We start from the raw sequence: 21,970 nt of genomic DNA, 5'->3' as shown, positions 1-21,970 counted from the left end.
ACGTGTCCCTTTGGTTGTCACCTACAACCCACACCTGGAAATCTTAAGGAGGATTGCTAAGGAACTTCATCCCATTTTACACAAGGATCACAGACTGAGAAAGATATTCCCTAAACCTCCCCTCTTGTCATATCGGCAACCACACAATCTACAACAGATGATTGTCAGGAGTTCTTTGAATAGGCCTCAACAAAACGGAACATAACCTTGTCGACAAAAAATATGTGGGACCTGCAGACACATTTACTCCACTGACAGGGTAACGATACCAGGTTCACAACAGGAGTACAGAGTACAAGGTACATTTTCCTGTGGTTCCACCAATCTGGTATATCTGATCATGTGTGCTAAATGCCCCAATGTTCTGTACGTGGGAGAAACTGGACAAACTCTGCGCAAACGTATGAATGGACACAGGCACACTATTAATGATACCAAATCTGGACTCCCAGTTGCTACACACTTTCGGTCCAACGGACACAGCATGGATGACCTTCGTGTCACTGCCCGGAAGGGTGGCTTCAAAACGTCAAATGATCGATTAATAGCAGAAACAAAATTTATAAATTGGTTCAAAGCTGTGCAGAACGGTTTGAATAAGGACAACAATTTTTTATATTGGTATGAGACTGATGATATTTAAACTTTCTCAGCCATTCTAGCTGAACTTGTGAACTAAGAATTTATGATACCTCTGGGTCAATCCTAATACCAGGTCTGTGAGCATGTAAACAAGGATCCTTATCTTAGCTAATAACCTCTAACCCCATTCAGATGGTCTGTTTGAATTAAAGTGAACCTTAAGCCTGTTAAAAAAAAATGAGATTAACTCACCTGGGGCTTCCCTAAGCCCCCTGCAGCCGATCGGTGCCCTCGCAGCTCCGGTCCGATGCCTCTGGACCCGCCGGCGACGACTTCCGGTTTCGCCGTCACCGGCCGACAGGCATGGGAACGCGAGTGATTGTTCGCGTTCCCAGCCTGTATATCGCCCCCTATGCTGCTATTGCGGCCAGGAGGTCGCAATAGCAGCATAGGGGGCGATATACAGGCTGGGAACACGAACAATCACTCGCGTTCCCATGCCTGTCGGCCGGTGACGGCCAAACCGGAAGTGTTCGCCGGCGGATCCAGAGGCATCGGACCGGAGCTGCGAGGGCACCGATCGGCTGCAGGGGGCTGAGGGAAGCCCCAGGTGAGTTCACCTCATTTTTTTTAACAGGCTTAAGGTTCACTTTAAGGCATCTTAATGACATGTATTTATGCTTGAAAAAAATATCTGCTTTCCCTTTTGATGTTGCATGTATATAAGCTGTCTGTACCACCAGCCTGCAAACTAACAGGATATAAGCCCGACGAAGGCTGCAAGGCCGAAAGCTTGCTTATTTTTATTCATTTTTAGTTAGCCAATAAATGGTATCATCCTGATTTAAAACTTCTTGCTTTTACTGATGGCTAACACGGTACAATACCCTACTGCTACTACATAAATTAATTAGCCATCGAGGCCAGATAAAATAATAAAGTAGCCATGTGCCTGTATATATCAGTATAATAGCAAGATGTGCTCCTAGATATTAGGTAGCCATAGCTGTCCCCCAATTGCTGGTTGGGTCTGGGTGCTTGCTTGGGGCTGAATGCCGGGAGCAAGCTGGGGTTGGGTGCAGGGTTGTTTCGGCTGGGGGCAGGGTGGCTGGGACAGGGTGCAGGTTGGGTCTCTGGGTGCAAGGTGGCCGGGGCAGGGTGAAGTGTGGCTGGGACAGGGTGCAGGTTGGGTCTCTGGGTGCAGGGTGGCCGGGGCCGGGTGAAGTGTGGTTAGGGCAAGGTGGCTGTGTAAGTGTGGCTGGGTCAGGGTGCAGGGTGGCTGGGACAGGGTGCAGGCTGAGTATGGGTGCAGGGTGGCTGGGGCAGGGTGCAGGCTAGGTCTCTGGCTGGGTGCAGGGTGGCAGGGGCAGGGTGAAGTGTGGCTGGGTGCACGGTGGCTGGGGAAGTGTGGCTGGGTCAGGGTGCAGGGTGGCTGGGGAAGTGTGGCTGCTATGTCTCTGGCTGGGTGCAGGGTGCCTGGGGCAGGGTGAATGGTGGCTGGATCTGGGTGCAGGCTGCGTGCCATTACACACCTGTGTCCTGGTGCCTCTCCCCCTGCTTTGTCTCAGCCGGCGTCATGGTAACAGTCAGACCACCTAGTCACATCAGCACGACAGAGAGAATGTGCACACACTACCTGCTCACAGCGAACTCCAAATGTAGGAACTGACATCACTTCTGCATTTGGAGTAAAGCAGGTGGTGGGTAGTTAGAGCGCCCTTGGGGGGGCAGCACCAGGAGGGAGGGCAGAAAGCAAAGCAGTGGCATGGGGGCACCTCTCTACTACACATGCACCCCTTGGAAGTCAACGCTCTGAGCGACTGCTCCAGTTCTCAGGTCAAAAACCGGCCATATCCTGAAACATTTACTGCATTCCACTATATGGCACTCGGTGTCACCTTCGGGGCCGCACTCCTCTCCTGGAAGGAGCGCAGGCATTCTGGACCCACGCGAGCATGGCCACAGCTGCACAGTAGCATGGATCCGCTTGTACACGAGTGGCTCCAGCTTACTGCACAGGCGCAGTATGGCCACACTTGTGTCTGAAAAGGAGCTTTTTGGTTACCTCCATGGGCTCCATGCTCAGCGACAGGGAAATCGGAGGACGGCATGGGAAGCCCTAGATCCAGAGGCTTCCCTACACTTTAACTAGCAATGATTAGCAGCTGCCATAAACTCTACCTTCCTCTAAAGGCCGGTGTGGTGAAATTTTTTGCAACTTTATCAGATTTTGCAACCGGTTGCATTTATTTATAGGTATAGCTATCAGAAAGTGCAACCTAACCATTGACTTTAACCTATCTGTATCAGAAAATGCAACCCAACCAAACCCTATTCTCACACAGAACCCTCCCCTCTTGCTCAACTAATAACCCCCCTGGAGGGAACAATCCCCCCTCTTTCTCAATAACCCCCCCTGGAGGGAACAATCCCCCCTCTTGCTCAACTAATAACCCCCCCCCCCCCAGGGAAAAATCCCCCCCCCCCTTGCTCAACTAATAACCCTCCCTGGAGGAAACAATCCCCCCTCTTGCTCAACTAATAACCCCCCCTGGAGGGAACAATCCCCACTCTTCCTCAATAACCCCCCCCCCCCTGAAGGAACAATCCCCCCTCTTGCTCAACTAATAACCCCCCCTGGAGGGAACAATCCCCACTCTTCCTCAATAACCCCCCCCCCCCTGAAGGAACAATCCCCCCTCTTGCTCAACTAATAACCCCCCCTGGAGGGAACAATCCCCCTTCTAGCTCAATGGGATCTGTGGTTGCAAAAAATTACAGGCGTGTTAACAGAGAGGAGCCACGCCTACACAGTCATACACTGTCCTCTATGGCAAGTTGCAAAATATGATGGGTAGCAAAATTTTTCACTACACCGGTACCCACCGCACGATTTCCCCGTTGATCTGCGATTTTTTGACTGACGAGCGATCGTTTGTGTGACCTCACGACGTGGGTACAGGTGTATAATCATGCGAATGCCATTTAGTGTTGCATGACAATAACGACTGTCACGTCGGATCAGATCTTTAAGATCCCCCACAACTCCGTACAAAGTAACACGATCGCTTGGCTTCCTGTTTGCGCCCGTTGGGTAATCGCCTTTAGCTTTACGTGAATTTGCCCGCAGGAAGATGGATTGGGCAGCGCTCGTCGTTGAAGGACGTCGCTGGATCCTTCTTCCTGCATCGCTGCAGTGAGTATGTAGCGTTAGATCTGAACTGGGAAAAACAAAAACAAGAGTGACGTGAAGAACCTCTACACTAGCAGCTACAGGGAAGTACTGACAGCTGTCCGTTCCCAGCTCCAGGGGCCACGCTTGTGTACACACAAAACAAGGAAATGTGTACAGACTGCAGATCCGAGATAAACGTCTCAACACTTGAGAACAAAAAAAGCAACCTCCGCCGCTACCTTTCATGGTGCAGCGAGATTCTGCACGGCGCTTTTAAAGGGACATCAACTAGCAGCTTCCAAAAAAAGAACAGTTTGGGTTATCCAAAGATAATCCCACTGATTAATTATGACTAGTCCAGCTTCCTATTGTCCTTTGAAGAGCTATTTTTATTTTTTTGTGATTGCGCAGAGACCACCCATTTCCCCCAATACGTCAATCACAGCGGGCAGATGGGAGCGCTTTGTGTTTGTGTCGAGTTCTCCACCCACGTTCTGTCTGAAAAGCACCAAAAAATAACCAGTAGTCCAGCAAACATAAAGCACACTCAAAACATACAAACCATAAATCCCATAATAACACAGGAGTTAAAAACCAACACATGATTATAAATCAGTTTTATTTCAAACACACACATGAAAATATTTGATAAGAATTAGTTGATTTTTAGGGAATAACAGAAGGATCGCCTTGGGCAAGAATCTAGGGTGTGTAGAAGGACCCTGAGCACAATGTTCTGCTACTCGCCCTGCCCGCCGGTAGCCGCTTCCATGTGCAACACGTTGTCCCTTCCCCCAGCTTCATAGTAACAGATGTTTCGCTAGCCTCAAGGCTAGCAATTAATTAGTAAGGAGCTTGTTGCCTGAGGGATTGAGTTCAGAGACCCTAGTGCAATCAAACCTCTGCATCCTTTATACTTACCTACACAATATGTTCTTAGTATTCATAATCTATTGGCCCTCCTGCTGCATGAAAGTGGCAAAATTGGCTGATCATTGGCCAATCAAAATTGAAAGTGTGTACCACGCTTAAAGTGAACCTAAACTGAGAAGTATATACATTTTTCTTTTTAAAATAATACCAGTTGCCCGACTCTCCTGCTCATCCTGTGTCTCTAATACTTTTAGCCGCAGCCCCTGAACAAGCATGCAGATCAGGTGCTCTGACTGAAGTCAGACTGGATTAGCTGCATGCTTGTTTCAGGTGTGTGATTCAGCCACTACTGCAGCCAAATAGATCAGCAGGAGTACCAGACAACTGGTATTGTTTAAAAGGAAATGCCGATATCCCTCTCAGTTTAGATGCACTTAAAGGCTTCACTGGTATACACTTTTAATTATGATTGGCCAATCACTAAACAATTTTACCACCTCCATGTAGTATGAGGGTCATCAGATATTGGCCTTAATTCACTAAACTTATCTCCTGTCTTTAATAACTCTTCTAGAGTTGTTACCATGGTGATAAGGCATGTAATATTCTGGAAACATTTTACCTCAGGCAAACCTAAAGTTAACTCTTCTGTCTTTAAGTTAACTCTGTAATCCTTAAAATAACTCCAGAGTTAAAGACAGGCTGTTAATTAGCTGCATGTGAAAATAACTACAGAGGAGGTAAATTAACTACTGAGGAGGTAAATTAACTACAGAGGAGGTAAATTAACTACAGGAGAGGTAACTTAAGGAATGAAGAGGTAAGATAACTCTCTCACGTGTGGAGGTAAGTTTTCTCTTGCCTTATTATCTCCAGCATGACCTTAGTGAATTGAGGCCATTGAATACTATGGAGCAGATTGTGTAGTCAAACCCTTATACTACATGGAGGTGGTAAAATTGGTTAGTGGTTGGCCAATAATAACTGAAAATGTGCACCAGGCTTAAAGCTACATATACACGTCCAACAAGCGCATATGCACACGACCACCCACACGACCTCACATACCGCACGACCTGCATGTTCACACGTCCGGATGGATAAACAACCAACTCATTTACATACTGCGCACGCAATGCAATGACGGACGACACATTGAAAACAAGTAAACATTTTTCACAAGTCGTTCAAAGGTCTTGTACACACGCAACAACTGCACGATATCAGACCAGACCAACAGTCGTGTGAATAGATCTGACAGCTGGATCGTTCGAAACACCTGTTATCAGTCGCTCGTCAAGTAGTTTGCACACATACACATGCCTGATTATCGTCCAACAGTCTAAAACTGACTAAAGTCAGGCGACAATCAGGCAGTTTGGTTGAGTGTGTGTACAGGCCTTAAGAAATGTATTTCAGCAAAGAACTAGATAGGATAGATGCTCTGTCATGCACTGTGCTGTTGCCTCTTCTCCCATCTCCATAGAAACAGTACATGCTGCTTGGTTGTCTCTGAGTGACATGTCTGCACAGCGCTCCTTGCCCACAGTGTTGCCCTAAAAAACTCAATCTTTATGTACAAGACTTGTTAAAGGTGTGTATGCAACTATGCACCTGTAGATAAGGATGGTCAGTTCTGTACTTGCAGTAAATTCTATTGGGTGTCTCTGAGATGCAAATATTTCCAAGTACATACAAATGTCATGCTAATTTTATGAAAGCTTAAAAACAGAGAAATCAAATGCTTTGGAATCCAGGGCGGTGGAATTGGAGTCGGAGCAATTTTGGGTACCTGGAATCGGAGTCGACGGTTTCATAAACTGAGGAGTCGGATGATTTTTTTGTACCAAATCCACAGCCCTAGTATTAGGCTTCTTGCACACAGGGATGTTACAGGCGCACGTTAGTGCAGCCTGTAACGCTCCCTCAATGCACAGCAATGTAACACAAGTGGGCTGTTCACACTGCCCACGTTGCGTTACATTGTAACGCAGCAAAGTGCTGCATGCTGTGCGTTCTAGGCGGCTAAGTCGCTTTAGACTGTTTGCACATGCTCAGTCATGTTGGGGAGGAGGGGAGAGCGGCCGGGCACATGGCTAATTAATATTCACTGCACGCAGTGACGTGCAGTGTTTACTTCCTGGAGCGGCCGCTCTGTGCCGCATCACGGACGCCAGAGTGAGCTGTACAACGCGGCTCACTCCGACGTCCACACCAGAGAGCACCAGGCGTTGCGCCGTTAGGCGCTCGTTATGTGCCCTATTACGTCCCCTAAACGCAACGTCCTGGTGTGTCACTAGCCTTAGACTAAGGCAGGGGTCCCCAAACGTTTTGGGTCGAGGGCTGGGTCAACATACTTCAGACTGCTGGGGGGCCGGAGTATACATAAAATGATGTAGAAGTCTTTGTGGGCCACACAGTGAAGCATACCTAGGTGACAACCTGAAGTCCAATTGGACAGCAGTGTCACCTGATATGGAATTTGATTGGAAACCAGCGAATTACTGCTTTCTGGCTTCCATGTGCATGGGTGGTGTCAGCACTGCTATTCTATATGCGGACCAGTGACCACCAATAATTAAAGATGTAGCTTACCGCATCTATATGTGAGGCCCAGTGCACACCAAAACCGCTAGCAGATCCACAAACCGCTAGCGTTTTTTGGTGTGGATTTCAGAGATTTGGCCCAGTGCACACCGAGTGGATTTGGATGCGATCCGCCGACTGCATCCGCCTGTAAATCCGCTTGGCTATTGTATTTCAATGGGCTGGTGCACACCGGCGGTTTGAGGTTTTTAGCAAACCACAAACGTGCTGCAGGAGGCAGGAGGTCGGCGGATCGCATCCAAATCTGCTAGGTGTGCACTGGGCCAAATACGTTTTGTGTGTGTAGGGGGAGTGGTAAAAAAGCCTCAGGGGGCCACATTTGGCCCACGGGCCTTAGTTAGAGGACCACTGGACTAAGTAGTCGGAGTGGAGGAGTCGGAGAAATTTTAGGTACCTGGAGTCGGAGTCGAATTTGGTAGTTTCATAAACTGAGGTGTCAGAGTTGGAGTCAGATGATTTTTGTACCGACTCCACAGCCCTGGTGGAATCTACATGCAAGGGTCCATCTTCAAACTGCATACATTTGCAAGTAGCATCTGACAATTGCACAAGAAGACAGCTTTGCAAGCTCAGCCAGGGAATGTAAAATGAATAACGCAAAAGTGGTTTAAATTCAATTCACAAAACATTTGTGTATGACAAATTATATGTTCCACACAATACACATTAAATAGCAAAACTATAGCTTGAACTAGGACTTTAAGTTTGCTGTCATGGAGGCATTGCTGAAAGCTAAGTTGTCACTAGGGCCTTGTAAAGACTTGTAGAGAGCTGGAGAGAGTTCTGTCCGCCAGTTTAATAGCATATTATGTCATACTATTATTATGCACAGTTATTAAAAGCATGTTTATTGTAAAAAAAAAAAAAAAAAAGTTGTGTTACTTTTTCCATTTTAAAAATATACATTTTAGGTATATTGAGTTCCACAAGTTCTCTCAGGTTGTTCTTTTTTTTTTTTTTTACCTCTATGTTTAATAAAATTCCTGTGCTGGGAATTATTAATGGAAAATGTTTGTTTATATTATTTGTTAACTGATCACCCAAAGGAAACCACAGCCCACAGATTACGCCCTGGGCCTGATTTACTACAACCACAAAGCCATCAAAACTCAGAAATCCTCCCCCAAAAAGTCATACACACTTTTACAAATAAAATGTACTCATGTATGTGCCTGTGACCGCACAGCGCGATCGCACCTCGAAAATTACCAGGACCCCCTTTATCACAGCTAAAGGTGGTCTCAGACGCCTCTGTCGGGGGATAGCCCCCTATACATTGCTTGTGATATCTTTTGCTGTGGAGTTGATTGGAATACCCTCATGATCAGCTAATTATGTGTGTAATTCTCAAATTACATCAGCGTGGGTCAATTTGTTATAGTTCTGATGGGTAGCGATACTACTTTGAGGAAGTGGAGTTGTCACGGCGATTCGTAGCGCTTCTACAAGAGCGGTTACCCTGTCATTTACTATAGATGATGTGACACAGTTCTGAATTTATGACTACACATAAAAGGCATCTTCCTCTTTATGGAGAACATCTACGTCAGAATTGTACCGGATGCAAGATACACGACCTTTCACTTTTTGAGAAGTCTGCGTCCTTTGTGACTTATGACAATTATATTCTAATCTAGGGGCATGTGTTTGCCAGTGAATCTATGTGGTTCCTCTTTTAGGCCAGTTACAAATATCCTGGTGATTGGTGCCACATTTAGGCTACTGTCACACAGTACAAGTTGTGATGCCATATGATTGCAACACAGTGGGGGTGAACAGTCACATTGCGTGTTAGCAGTGCGATGCGTTATTCTGGCTGCTTCGCCCACTGATGCACCAATGTGAACGTACTGTAGAAATATCATTACATTGTGCTGTAATCATATTGTCCATTGCAGCGAAATGCAACAGACGCAGTGTGAAAGGAGCTGACTTTGCAAGGACTGCCGCTGTGTGAGAGAGGAATAAGCAGAGAAAAAGGAAAGGATTGTTAAAGCCAATGGGAACTGCTGTTAAAATAAAAAGCCAGATACTTTCCTAAGAAGAGGGAAGGCTCTGGGTCCTAATAAGCTTTCCTTCTCCTCTCCCGGTGCCCATGGTGCAGCGCTGGCTCCCCCGTTTAAATCCTCCATCGCAGAGGACTTCGGAAGTTTTTGGAAGCCGAGTCCTCCTAAAGACAGGCGGCTCCATACTGCGCACGCGCGGGTTCGGGACTGAGGGCGCTCGCGCGTGCGCAGTATTGAGCGGCCTTTGGGAGAACTCAGGTTCCCCGAAGACTTCTGAAGTCACCTCCGCCTGGTGGAAGGAGCAGTATTTTACCAATTTAGTCAAATACTGCTCCCGGGGACAGCGATGCACCGAGGGCACCGGGAAAGCAGAGAGAAGGCTCTATAGGACCCAGAGTCTTTCCTCTCCTTAGGTAAGTATCTGGTTTCTTTTTTTAACAATCAGTTCCCAATGGGGGAACTGATTGTTAATCAGTTTAGGAGGACTCGGCTTCCAAAAACTTCCGAAGTCCTCTGCGATGGAGGATTTAAACGGGGGAGCCAGCGCTGCACCATGGGCACTGGGAGAGGAGAAGGAAAGCTCATTAGGACCCAGAGCCTTCCCTCTTCTTAGGAAAGTATCTGGCTTTTTATTTTAACAGAAGTTCCCATTGGCTTTAAAGCCAATGTAAATTGAAATAAAAAACAAACAGGTTCTCAACTATGAAGAGGGAAGGCTCTGAGTCTTATAGAGCTTTCCCGCTCCTATCATGGTCCCCTCGTTCCAGCAATATCACCTTGTTCCAGTCTGCCGCCGCAAGAAGCTTCGGAAGTCCTCAGGAACCCAGGTGCTCCCAAAGACGGGCGGCTCCGTATTGCGCATGCAATCTTCAGCAGGACTCAGGCTTAATCCAAAGTATTCAACCGATCGGTTAGAGCAGGCTTTCTCAACCAGGGTTCCCAGGAACCCCAGGGTTCCTTGAGTACTCTGTAGGGGTTCCTTGGCATTTTCCCCCATCATGGGGAAAGTATAATAGAGCACATTATAATAGGGGGTACTGTAAAAAGAAGCACTACACTGGGGGTAAGGAGACAGTATAATGAGTGGCAGTGTAATAGGGGGAAGTGAAATAAACAGCCTAACCTACTTTTAAAGACCATGCCACCTGCAAAATGAATGCAAGGGTTCCTCGAGATCAAAACATTGTTTGCAGGGGTTCCTTGAGATCCAAAAGTTATTTGCAGGGTTCCTCCAGGGTAAAATGGTTGAGAAAGGCTGGGTTAGAGACTGATAACGGGGGTGATGATTCCTGTCAGATCGATTGTTTTCAACATGACGTCATCAAGCCGCGACCTGGAACTTAGCGGCAGTGTGAGGCTGGATGGCGGGGAGAACTGCTCCTCGCTTGACCTAGGGAGGTGAATAATGGCTGCTACCTATACTGCAGACACCCATCTATACTGGGGACACCCATGCCTGGCAACCTATACTGGGGATACCCATACCTGGCTATCTATACTGGGGACACCCATGGCTGCTCCCTATACTGGGGATACTTATGCTTGGCTATCTATACTGGGGACACCCATGCCTGGCTATCTATACTGGGGACACCCATGCCTGGCAACCAATACTGGGGATACTTATGCCTGGCTATCTATACTGGGGACAACCATAGCTGCTACCTATACTGCAGACACCTATCTATACTGGGGACACCCATGCCTGGCAACCTATACTGGGGATACTTATGCTTGGCTATCTATACTGGGGACACCCATGCCTGGCTATCTATACTGGGGATACCTCTGCCTGGCTATCTATACTGGGGACACCCATGCCTGGCTATCTATATTGGGAACACCTAAAAACTGCTCTGGGCCCTAAGGGGGGTTTATATGCCGGTCCCAAAGTGGTTACAGAAACCAAGTAAATATAGTTGTAAAATATAGAACACTTAATGTAAACCACTGTTTTAGTTAAAAAGAGACACTGAAGCGAGTAAAAAACTCGCTTCTTCTCTTATATTCAGCAGGGGCATGTGTGCCCCTGCTAAACCGCCGCTATCCCACCGCACAACGGTAGTCCCTTACCCCCCAATTCCCCCCCCCCCCCCTGCAAAATCTACGACCAACTTGGTCGTAGATTTTGCTGCTCCTAGAGGCAGGGCTAATAGACGCAGCCCTGCCTCTCAGCGCCGTCTATCAGCGGCGGATCTCCGCCTCTCCCCTCCCCTCTCAGTGAAGGAAGAGGGGCGGGCGAGAGGCGGAGATACGCGCTGACAGACGCGTGAGAGGCAGGGCTGCGGCCATTAGCCCTGCCTTCCCAGAAAGAGATCCCTGGCGAGGACGGAGGGGATTTGGGGGGTAAGGGACCCCCGTTGTGCGGCGCAATAGCGGCGGTTTAGCAGGGGCACACATGCCCCTGCTGAATATAAGAGAAGAAGCAAGTTTTATACTCGCTTCAGATTCTCAGAACCGGCAGGTGCCAGGATTAGTAAAGCCTGGTTCACATTGGACTAAAAATGGTCCGTGTAGCGGACTGTAACAAAACGGAGCCTGACAGAGGTGAAAGGATCCTATGTTAAACGATAGGATCTGTTCACATTGCTCCAATCGAAAGGATCCGTTCCGCCCGTTCCAGTGAACGGACTGCAAGTTTTGGTTTGCAGCGATTTTTCCAGATTGACGCACCCATCACATTGACCGCATTGTGAGGGTCATGGATGGAAAACTGATGCCCTATAAAAACTGATCCGTTTCATGGTTCAGTTTTTATACAGATTTAGAATATGGGGAAACGGAATAGAGGCAGCTGAATGCAAACGGAGTGAAAACGGATCCGATCGACCGATCATCAGATGTTTTCACGGATCTGTTTGCCACTTAACACAAGTGTAAACCGGGACTTATACAGGTTTTCCTCTGTGTCAGTGTGAATCAGGCCTAACTCACTTGCATGCCTGTAAATCATTATACATTTACACCCCCCACAGCAAAACCGCCATTTTTATCCAGTGTTCCCGAAGCTCAGTGGCCACACCCACTTGTGTTGCCACAGGCCACTCACAGCTTCACATGCCGCACTATTCCCCTAAATCCCAGACCTCAACAGAATGAAAAAGTTGTACCACATGCTACTGCTGCTTGGTGCCACATAGAGTGAAGCATACAGTCAATGAAAAGTATGCTTCACTGTACCGGTTTGCACACGTTTAGCGTTAACCCACTGCTCTATGTATCACAGCATGGTCAGTCTTGAGTGTGAGTACATCTATACTTGTGGGGAAAATAAAGTCAGAAATTACTCTACAAGGTATGAATTCAAATTGGTAGAGCGCATTTGTGTAAAGATGCCCACTAACAATACAACATTTTAGCCAACAATCTACCTTCCAGTCTTATGCTGGGCATACATGGCATACTATCTTACAGATAGTGCGCCGGTATCGAGCCAGCGCCTCGATGCCGGCGCGTTACCGCTCGTCCGGATCGATTGCCGCTCGTCCCCACGGGCCCTGCTAATGAGCCGCTCATTTCTTGCCATTGTTCTCCCCGCCGGTATCGAGCGCAGTATCGGTCCTGGCGGGGTATTGGACAGGTTAAATATTAGCAATCGAGCTATCAGCGGCTCGATTGATAATATAAAACTTACCGTTTATGCCCAGCATAATGAAAGGAAAAGATTGGGCCTGTAAATGGGATAAAAAAATATAACCAATCCGATAATTTCAAATATACTCGATCAACAAAATGGATTAGTGAAAAAATCAACAATCATTGATTGTTTCTCCTGGATTGGCACCATCAACACTATCATCTGATAATTCGCTAAATTGTATCCTTATAAGCAGACTGTTGGCACACATGACAGGACAGTGTTGTCCCTGGCCATACACGGTTATGGAATTGCACATGGGTCGCTATGGAAATGGACAGAAAATGAGGTCCTCATTTTAAATCTTTTTTTTTTTTTTAACCAATGTTCTTTTTACTGAATCAGACAGCAAAGCTAATTGGGGAAAAAAATTGTACAATGAAGGGGGCTGTTAGATCTGAAAACACTGGCACTAAAATTATGTACGCACTTCTAAAGCTGGCCATACACTTATAGATTTCTATCCAATGTTCCAAAAGGAAAGGAATGAAAATAAACGAATCGATTCCTATCATACTCTGCACATCAATTTTCAATTAGATTCTAGCAAGGAATCTATTGAAAATCGATCGAACTGCAGAGTTGCACTGTTCAATGCAAAACAAAGCTATAGGCCATCGCTCTGACAATGCACTCGCAGCGCCCCAAATTGTATTACATCTTTCATCCTGTCCAATCGATATTTTTAATCGATTTTTAAACTTTAAACTGACATTTTGGGGAATCACGTCCCAGCAGATGAATCAAATCTGCAAGGAATCTAATGGCTAAATCATAACTGTAATTCAAAAAATGAAATGTTCATTTAAAAGTTTAAATGCAAATCAGAGAAATGTTTTCATAAACGAAATAACTTATTTAAAAACAAAAAATAAAACGAGAATTTTTTTTATAATTCCTGAGTTCAGTATACTCTGCAACACCGAATCATCCGAATGAAATACTAAATGCATTCCAGAATGATTAATTTTTTAATGGTAGCCTAATTTAAATGTACACTGTCACTGGCGCATAACATAGAAGGGTATAGCAATGACCATACACTGACCATCGGCTACTGTGCATGGATACAGCGGGCTACAGGTAACTATCACTGCTTGCCATCAGTTTTAAGCAGGGGCGTAGCAATAGGGGGTGCAGAGGTAGCGATCGCATCGGGGCCCTTGGGCTAGAGGGGCCCCGAGGGGCCCTCCCTCAGCTGCAGTTTTAGCTCTCTATTGGTCCTGTGATCATAATAATCACTTCTATAGATACTTTGAATAGAGGTAATCACTAACAAGCTGTTCCCCATCCCCTTCTTGTACCTCTGACTCTGTGGTTGCCATTGGCAGGTTTTGTCCCGCCGTATAATTGTTACGTATAGAGTGCTTGGGGGGCCCCATTGTAAAACTTGCATCGGGGCCCGTAGCTCCTTAGCTACGCCAATGGTTTTAAGCCAAATAGCGCGGCAAGAAAGACTACTTTGAAGTGTAGATTTTTTTTCAACAGAAAACGAATTTTCAACGGAAAACGAGCGCCGGTGGCTGTAATCTTCCCCAGCAGGGCAGAGAGCAGTGTGATCAGTGCTATCGATCTCACTCGCAGGAGGTGTCAGCTCATCATTAGTGACAGTTGGCCCGGCAGCCCCTCCCCCGCCCCTTCCCTCTCTTGCTGCACGTTTTCCCGCTGCTGTACTTGCTGTCAGTGTTCCCGGCACTCTATGCCTGTCACCCGCCCTGTGCTCTCTGCTGGCGCCCTAACATCTTCCCTCCTCTCCCTGCCCGATGCTGATCCCCCCCAGCACACTTTCCCCCATGCAGGGGGGGTGTCACCCTGGATTAACCCCTGCATGGCCAGGCGTGCTGCCAGGTACAACCCTCCTGCCCAGCCTTATGTGGCCCTAATGTGGGGGCAGATGCTACCGAGCCCCCCTTGTGTAGTTCTATAGCCAGCACAAAGCATCATTCATCCCTGCCCCGTGCTGTCATTGATATTCAGTTTGAGGGTCTTTCGTTGCCTGATCAATTGATCCAGCCCACCCCCAGGCTAATACAAGGGCTGTAAACAAACAATAAACAGCATGGCTCGGCAGGGGGTAGTCCTGAAAGGAAAACTGGCTGGACAAAGAGGATAAAAGTCACTTTTTTTTAACACCTCCAAACATCTGCACGGGCCGAAGCGGGAGATCTAAGCTGATTTGGTACAGAATGCGGAGTAGGATTTGTGCGACCACCTGGCTAATTTCTGTCACTGATGATCTGATCTATCAGAGAGTGTAATTACACTTAAATCATCTTTCTGCCTGTGTTGCCAGATGTGGTTTGACTTTAGGTGCTGCTATGTGATGGACTTGCTAAAGCTTCGGTATACATGGTGAAAATGTTTTAATAGATTTGAGAAGAACATCACATCTCTTTTGCACTATGAAATGCAATCACAATCATGTTTCAAACCAATTTCCAATAATGCCATTTCGTTTGAGCTACTATACTCAGCATAGTAGAGCTCAATTGCATCCAAAACGCGACAGGACGACGATTGGGACGAAATCTCAAAGTAATGGGATTGCACTAATGGAAACGACCGTTTCCGATTTAATTTGTTTTAATGTGCCCTGCATTTTGTGATCTGTTAGCGATCGGAACCAGATCGCAAAACGCAGGGTAGTGGAAAGGACCCACTACAAATCACAATCGCTAGCGATTTGCGGTACCGCCTTAGAAGCCATTTCCATGCTCCTATTCAACACATTATAATAGAAACGCTCCCAAAATGCTGCATGTTCTGCGATTGCGATTTCTCTAATTGCAATCGCTCAAGTGGGATCTGCTTATTGGAAAATAGCTAGCGTTTGAAACCTATCCCAAAACGCTGCTCTTCTGGTCCCAGCCCTAATGCCTGGTACACACAAAGCAATTTTCCGCCAGATTGATGGTCGAAATGATTATTTCCAACAGGTCCAATCTGATTTCTGATTGTTTTTCTGATCGATTTTGTACAGTAGTGATCGTAAAATTGTTTCAAAAAACGATCAGAAATCAGATCGAACATGCCGGAAATAATCGATTCGACCATCAATCTGATGGAAAATTGCATTGCTTTTACCAGTCCAGGCATAAAACAAGCAATACATACTTAGATCTGACCCATAAAGGTGCTCATACATCAGGCGACTTTGGTGGCCGTTCGACCAACCAATTTGATTATCGAAATTAGTTGAAAATCGGTGCCGCCTAGTGCAGGCCCGAGTGACGATGCGACCAATTTGGGGCCGAAATTGATTGCTTGAGTCCTGAAAGAGGGACAAATGGGGAAGAAAGAGGCACAGAGGGATTTAGTTCCAAAATATGGACTGTCCCTCTGAAAAAAAGGACAGTTGGGAGCTCTGCTGTACACATCAGTGATCACCATGTACTGATCTGAGATAAGCTTATGCGCTTTGGGTCCTCAGGGAGAAAAGCGCTTTACAAATGTTTTGTTTTTGTTGTTGCTGTTGAAAGAATGCAGCAGAGGCAGCATTTGCGTTTGGGGAAAAATGCATAGAATAGTTAGCCGGTGGATAGTGGTAGGGACTGCACTGAAATAGTTGGACAGGGGATGTGGCAAAAATCATACAATCGCTTTTACAAGAATGGCAGTAGCACAAGGGGACGAAGATAAGCGTCCTAAAACAAGGGCCGTGCATGCTGGGTAACCAGCACTGAGCAGGAAGTGGAATTATTTGGAAAGGCAAGTGAAACAAGAAGGGGGTAAAAGTTTAATGAGGCCCAAACATCTGCCCAGACCCAGGCGGGCATTTTCTGCCCAGTAAAAGGTCAGCATGTTCGCCACCTGGCCCCATAAACTGAGTAAACGGAGGCCTCTTGATTTATAGGTATCTTCTCTATATTTATCCTTAGCATTGATTTATACAGTATTTGTCCCAATGTGACGTTGACAGATGCTGCTCTAGAGATTAATCCTTTACATACATTTATAAACTGTAATTTAGACTCTTAAAAATCATAATTACTTGTTAGGAGCTGACAGGAGCTGCCTGAGGACATCATCACGGCAAAGCAATCATTTACATTGTTATCAAATCCGTATAATAACAATAAACCCCTGACAGCTGCAGAAATCACACTGGAGATGCATCATGTCAGTTATAATGAATGCTGTCTGAGACACCTTTGTAACGCCTACACAATGCAGAGGTGACTGATAAAAATCAAAATACAAAGGCGGTCTCATGTACTGAGGGTATTCCATGCGGGGGAATCCCAGAGAGCAGGCAGAAGTGACTCTGAAAAGACTCATACCCACTACGCAATTTTTATGGCAATTTTTCAGACGGCCCGATTACACGAACAACATTTGGTGACGATGATAACGACCGTCACGGCGGCTCAGATGTTTAAGATCCCCGAGGACTCCCGCGCAAAGTACCTTGATCGTTTGACCTTCCATTCACTCCTGTCATGTTTTGTCATGTGATGCCGCCGGCAGGAAGATGGATTGGGGAACCTCGTTCCTCGGGAGGCGTCGCTGTGAGGTCCCCGATCCATATTCAGGTGAGTAAACAGCTTAAAGGTAGCCACACATTAGTAGATCGCCACCAGATGTAGAAAAAAGGTTGATTGCTCTCTGATCTGAATCTGATAAGAGAGGGATCTGGAGGGTAAAGCAGCCTGGGGAGGGGTCTCGCTCACCTGAGTCCCCCTGTCCCCGCTCCCCCTTCAGCTATTTGCGCAAAAGTTGCTAATGTAATGTAGGCAGCAAGCAGAGAAGCTTACCTTCTTTCCTTGCGTTCCTCCGCTCGCCGCTAGACTTCCTGCAATGCCACACTCTATACTTCGGAGGGCAGCATTGCAGAAAGTCACGCGGCAAGCAGAGGAAGGAAGGAAGGTAAGCTTCCCTGTTCGCTGCCTACATCACATTAGCAACTTTTGCGCAAATAGCTGGAGGGGGAGCAGGGACGGGGGACCCCCCTGCCCGCTTCCCCCCCCCCTCCCCCCAGGCCCGGCTGCTACTCCCTCCAGCGTGGCGGCCCCACCCACAGCCTGTGTCACAGAAAATGGATCCGTTTCTGTGTCCAAAGCTTCCTGTGTAGAAGGGGATCTGTTTTTCTATTAATTTTCACTACACTGTATCCGGGGTCCGTGATAATCCTGCAAATCCGGAGCGTCCGTTTAGGTTTTCATAACGGATCCCCCGGAACGGCCACGGATCCGTTTTTTTTAGTTAAGATTGACGCTATTTTTAACATTGGTATCCGTGTCTCCGGTTTTGATCCGGGCCAAAAACTGGAGCCACGGATACGTAGTGTGAACCTACTCTAAAGGGGGATCTGACTATATGCACTAAAGGAGGGAGGGAGGGGGAGATCTGCTTATATAAACTAAAGGGGGGATCTGACTATATACACTAAAGGAGGATGGGGGTCTGCCTATATACACTTAAGAGGGATCTGGCTATATGCACTAAAGGGCGGGAGCTGTCTATATACATTTAAGGGGGGATCTGGCTATATACACTAAAGGAGATCTGGATGGCTAACCTGTACTGCGACACCTATACTGGCTAACCTGTACTGCGACACCTGTACTGGCTAACCTGGACTGCGACACCTATACTGGCTAACCTGGACTGCGACACCTATACTGGCTAACCTGGACTGCGACACCTATACTGGCTAACCTGGACTGCGACACCTGTACTGGCTAACCTGTACTGTGATACCTATACTGGCTAACCTGGACTGCGACACCTGTACTGGCTAACCTGTACTGCGACACCTATACTGGCTAACCTGTACTGTGGCACCTATACTGGCTAACCTGTACTGCGACACCTATACTGGCTAACCTGTACTGCGGCACCTATACTGGCTAACCTGTACTGTGACACCTATACTGGCTAACCTGGACTGCGACACCTATACTGGCTAACCTGTACTGCGACACCTATACTGGCTAACCTGTACTGTGGCACCTATACTGGCTAACCTGTACTGCGACACCTATACTGGCTAACCTGGACTGCGACACCTGTACTGGCTAACCTGTACTGCGACACCTATACTGGATAACCTGGACTGCGACACCTATACTGGCTAACCTGTACTGCGACACCTATACTGGCTAACCTGTACTGTGGCACCTATACTGGGGCACCTATAGCTATCTAACCTTTACTGGGGCACCTATAGCTGGCTTAACTATACTGGCTTACCTATACTGGGGCACCTATAGCTATCTAACCTTTACTAGGGCACCTATAGCTGGCTTAACTATACTGGGGGCACATATACTTGGGTGCGTAATATGTTGGTGCTTTATAAATACAATAAATAATAATAATAATACCTATACTGGGAGCACTCATTGGTGTGCTGATCCATCGTTGTGTATCGAAAATAGTGCATTAAAGTGGCTATCGCAATTTTGGCAGAAATCGTGCAATTCAATCTTTTCCTAAAATCGTTCAGGCCTGCAGGCAACTGGTATTGCTTAAAAGGAAATAAATATGGCAGCCTCCATATACCTTTCGCCACAATTGTCCTTTAAGCCTGTGTGGATAGGTGCACAGATACAGGCAAGCAGAAATCTGCCATGAGTATACTAACATAATTGCTTCTGAGAATTACGTTGTTCAATTCCAAGTTGGGTTGAGCTTTTATCTGGCACAGTAGCTCAGACATGCAGAAAAGACCATCAAAATAGGCTCCCCATTGAATTAGGCTACCTGACTAAGGAAGCCTAAATTGTCGCTGACACTTGTTCATTATATCTAGGATGTGACCCTCAGGTGGAATGTCCCTTTAATATTAAGCTGGCACTGTAACTTTTTATACTCGGGTTATCCTGACATTATAGCAAACACTCCTGAGACAGCCAACCAAACTTTCAACTGTAATGTGTCAAAATGAGTCATCGTGGGTACTTGGCGTTCCTAAGCTACTACTGTGTACATAAAAGAAAGTGTTTGTTTTTTGGATTTAAGTGGTAAGGAAGTTTCTTACTTACGCTAATAAATGACTATATAATGGTTGCGTCGTCATGCATAATGCCTAATAATGCTTCAGAATGGAGCGCATAACACAGCACTCGCTCAGCCAGCTGTTTGTCTGTTCCCAGAAGGCCTTTGTGGACCAGCAAAAGACAGCGGCCAGGAAGGAAAAGATCCTATCGCTACCCCAGGGCTAGAGATGAGCTCCAATTTACTTCATAAAGTAATCTTCATATTGAAATATGCTTATTTCGCCTGACGTGAAATTTTCACGGAAATATATTTTTGCGTGAATTTTCATGAATGTGGACATGTGTTTTCTCATGCCCGTAGGTTGTGGAAGAAAACTCTCATTTGTGCAAAAACATAACATTTTCACGTAAATGATGGTAAAAACAAAATGGCTATATTCACTCATCAGTACCTAGGGCACATTGCATCAACAGCAAAACATGCGCTTTTCTCCTGTAGGACCCAAAGTGCATAAGCTTGTCTCACATCAGTACATAGTGATGTGTACAGGGAAAAAAGTTATTTGGTCATACCTGCCAGACTACAAACAGGTGGCTTTTCAGTTTTAAATTTGTCCAGGGTTGGAGCTGTCTTCATTAAAGAGAACCTAAAGTCACAAAAAAAAACCGAGATGAACTCACCTGGGGCTTCCCTCAGCCCCCTGCAGACGATCGGTGCCCTCGCAGAGTCGCAGCTCCGCTCCGATGTCCCAGGACCCGCCGGCGAGCACTTCCGGTTTCGCCGTCACTGGCCGACAGGCATGGGAACGCGAGTGATTGTTTGCGTTCCCAGCCTGTATATCGCCCCCTATGCTGCTATTACGACCTCCTGGCCGCAATAGCAGCATAGGGGGCGATATACAGGCTGGGAACGCGAACAATCACTCGCGTTCCCATGCCTGTCGGCCGGTGACGGCCAAACCGGAAGTGCTCGCCGGCGGGTCCTGGGACATCGGAGGGGAGCTGCGAGGGCACCGATCGTCTGCAGGGGGCTGAGGGAAGCCCCAGGTGAGTTCATCTCGTTTTTTTTTGTGTGACTTTAGGTTCACTTTAAGTTTGGCAAGGCATTCCACAAGGTAGGGGCAGCATGACAGAAAGTTCTGGCTCCAAAGGTTTTTTAGTTGAACCCTGGGGGTGGTCAAGTTATCGGAACCGTTTGATCTGAGGTTGTGGGAGGTGTGACACAGTTGCAACAAATCCTTCAGGTATCCAGGGCCTAGGTTGTGTCGAGATTTGTGTGTTAGCATGCCAATTTGGAAAAGGATTCTCCATTGTATGGATAGCCAGTGTACTTAGCAAAGGATTGGTGTTATGTGGCAATGGCGGAGTGGCTTGTTAACAGTCATGCGGCAGCATTCTGTACTAGCTGCAGGCGGTGCAGGTCTTTGTTTGGAAGGCCTGCATACAGGCAAACGTATTGTCGCATTGTTGGTGAGTTGGGCGCATGGACAGCCGGATCACGGCTCCCCCTGCTGCCGCACAACTCCCCGGTGGTGTTCAATACTATTCCCCCTCCAAGTTGCGATGTAATTTGGGGTCCGGCAGCCACCAGAGCCCTGAATTTTTCCCTGCTGCCGTTAAACTCTTGAATTCCATTCACTGGCTCCCCCCCTCAGGCCGGTAGTCAGACCATATGTGTTCACTGTGTCCTGCTTTCCGGCCACCATTGCCCCCAAATTAGTGCCTCCCTTGTTTAAGCTACACCTACCACTGTACTATTGCTTCTTCACTGTACTACGTCATCCATTGGTTGCTGCTGCTGCTGTCGTGGTTAGATGTTAGATGTCATGGTTGATGTTAGATGTGTACTTGTTGTTGCCTTCTCATTGTCTTTTTGTTTTTGTTTTTGCTGCTGAGTTCTCTGTCTGTGCCCAACCCTATTCCGGGCATGACCCAGTCATGCTTGGCGAAATAAACTTGATTCTGATTTTGATTCTGAATTACCCTTAAGCGCCCCACACAGCATAACATTGGTGCTATGGGGCGCCTGGTTTCAGCGCCTGGTGGTGAGCTCCGTGCGCCAAAACCACCTGCTTCGTGCATAGAGGGCAATGCAAAAGTCCAGCTGAGTGACGAATAACTGTTCCCCCATAGGTATGAGGACCTGATC

Source organism: Hyperolius riggenbachi, chromosome 6 (genome assembly GCF_040937935.1).
Source record: "Hyperolius riggenbachi isolate aHypRig1 chromosome 6, aHypRig1.pri, whole genome shotgun sequence".
Taxonomy (NCBI): domain Eukaryota; kingdom Metazoa; phylum Chordata; class Amphibia; order Anura; family Hyperoliidae; genus Hyperolius; species Hyperolius riggenbachi.
The sequence above is the reverse complement of the archived record's forward strand: the minus strand, read 5'-3'. Positions refer to the sequence as shown.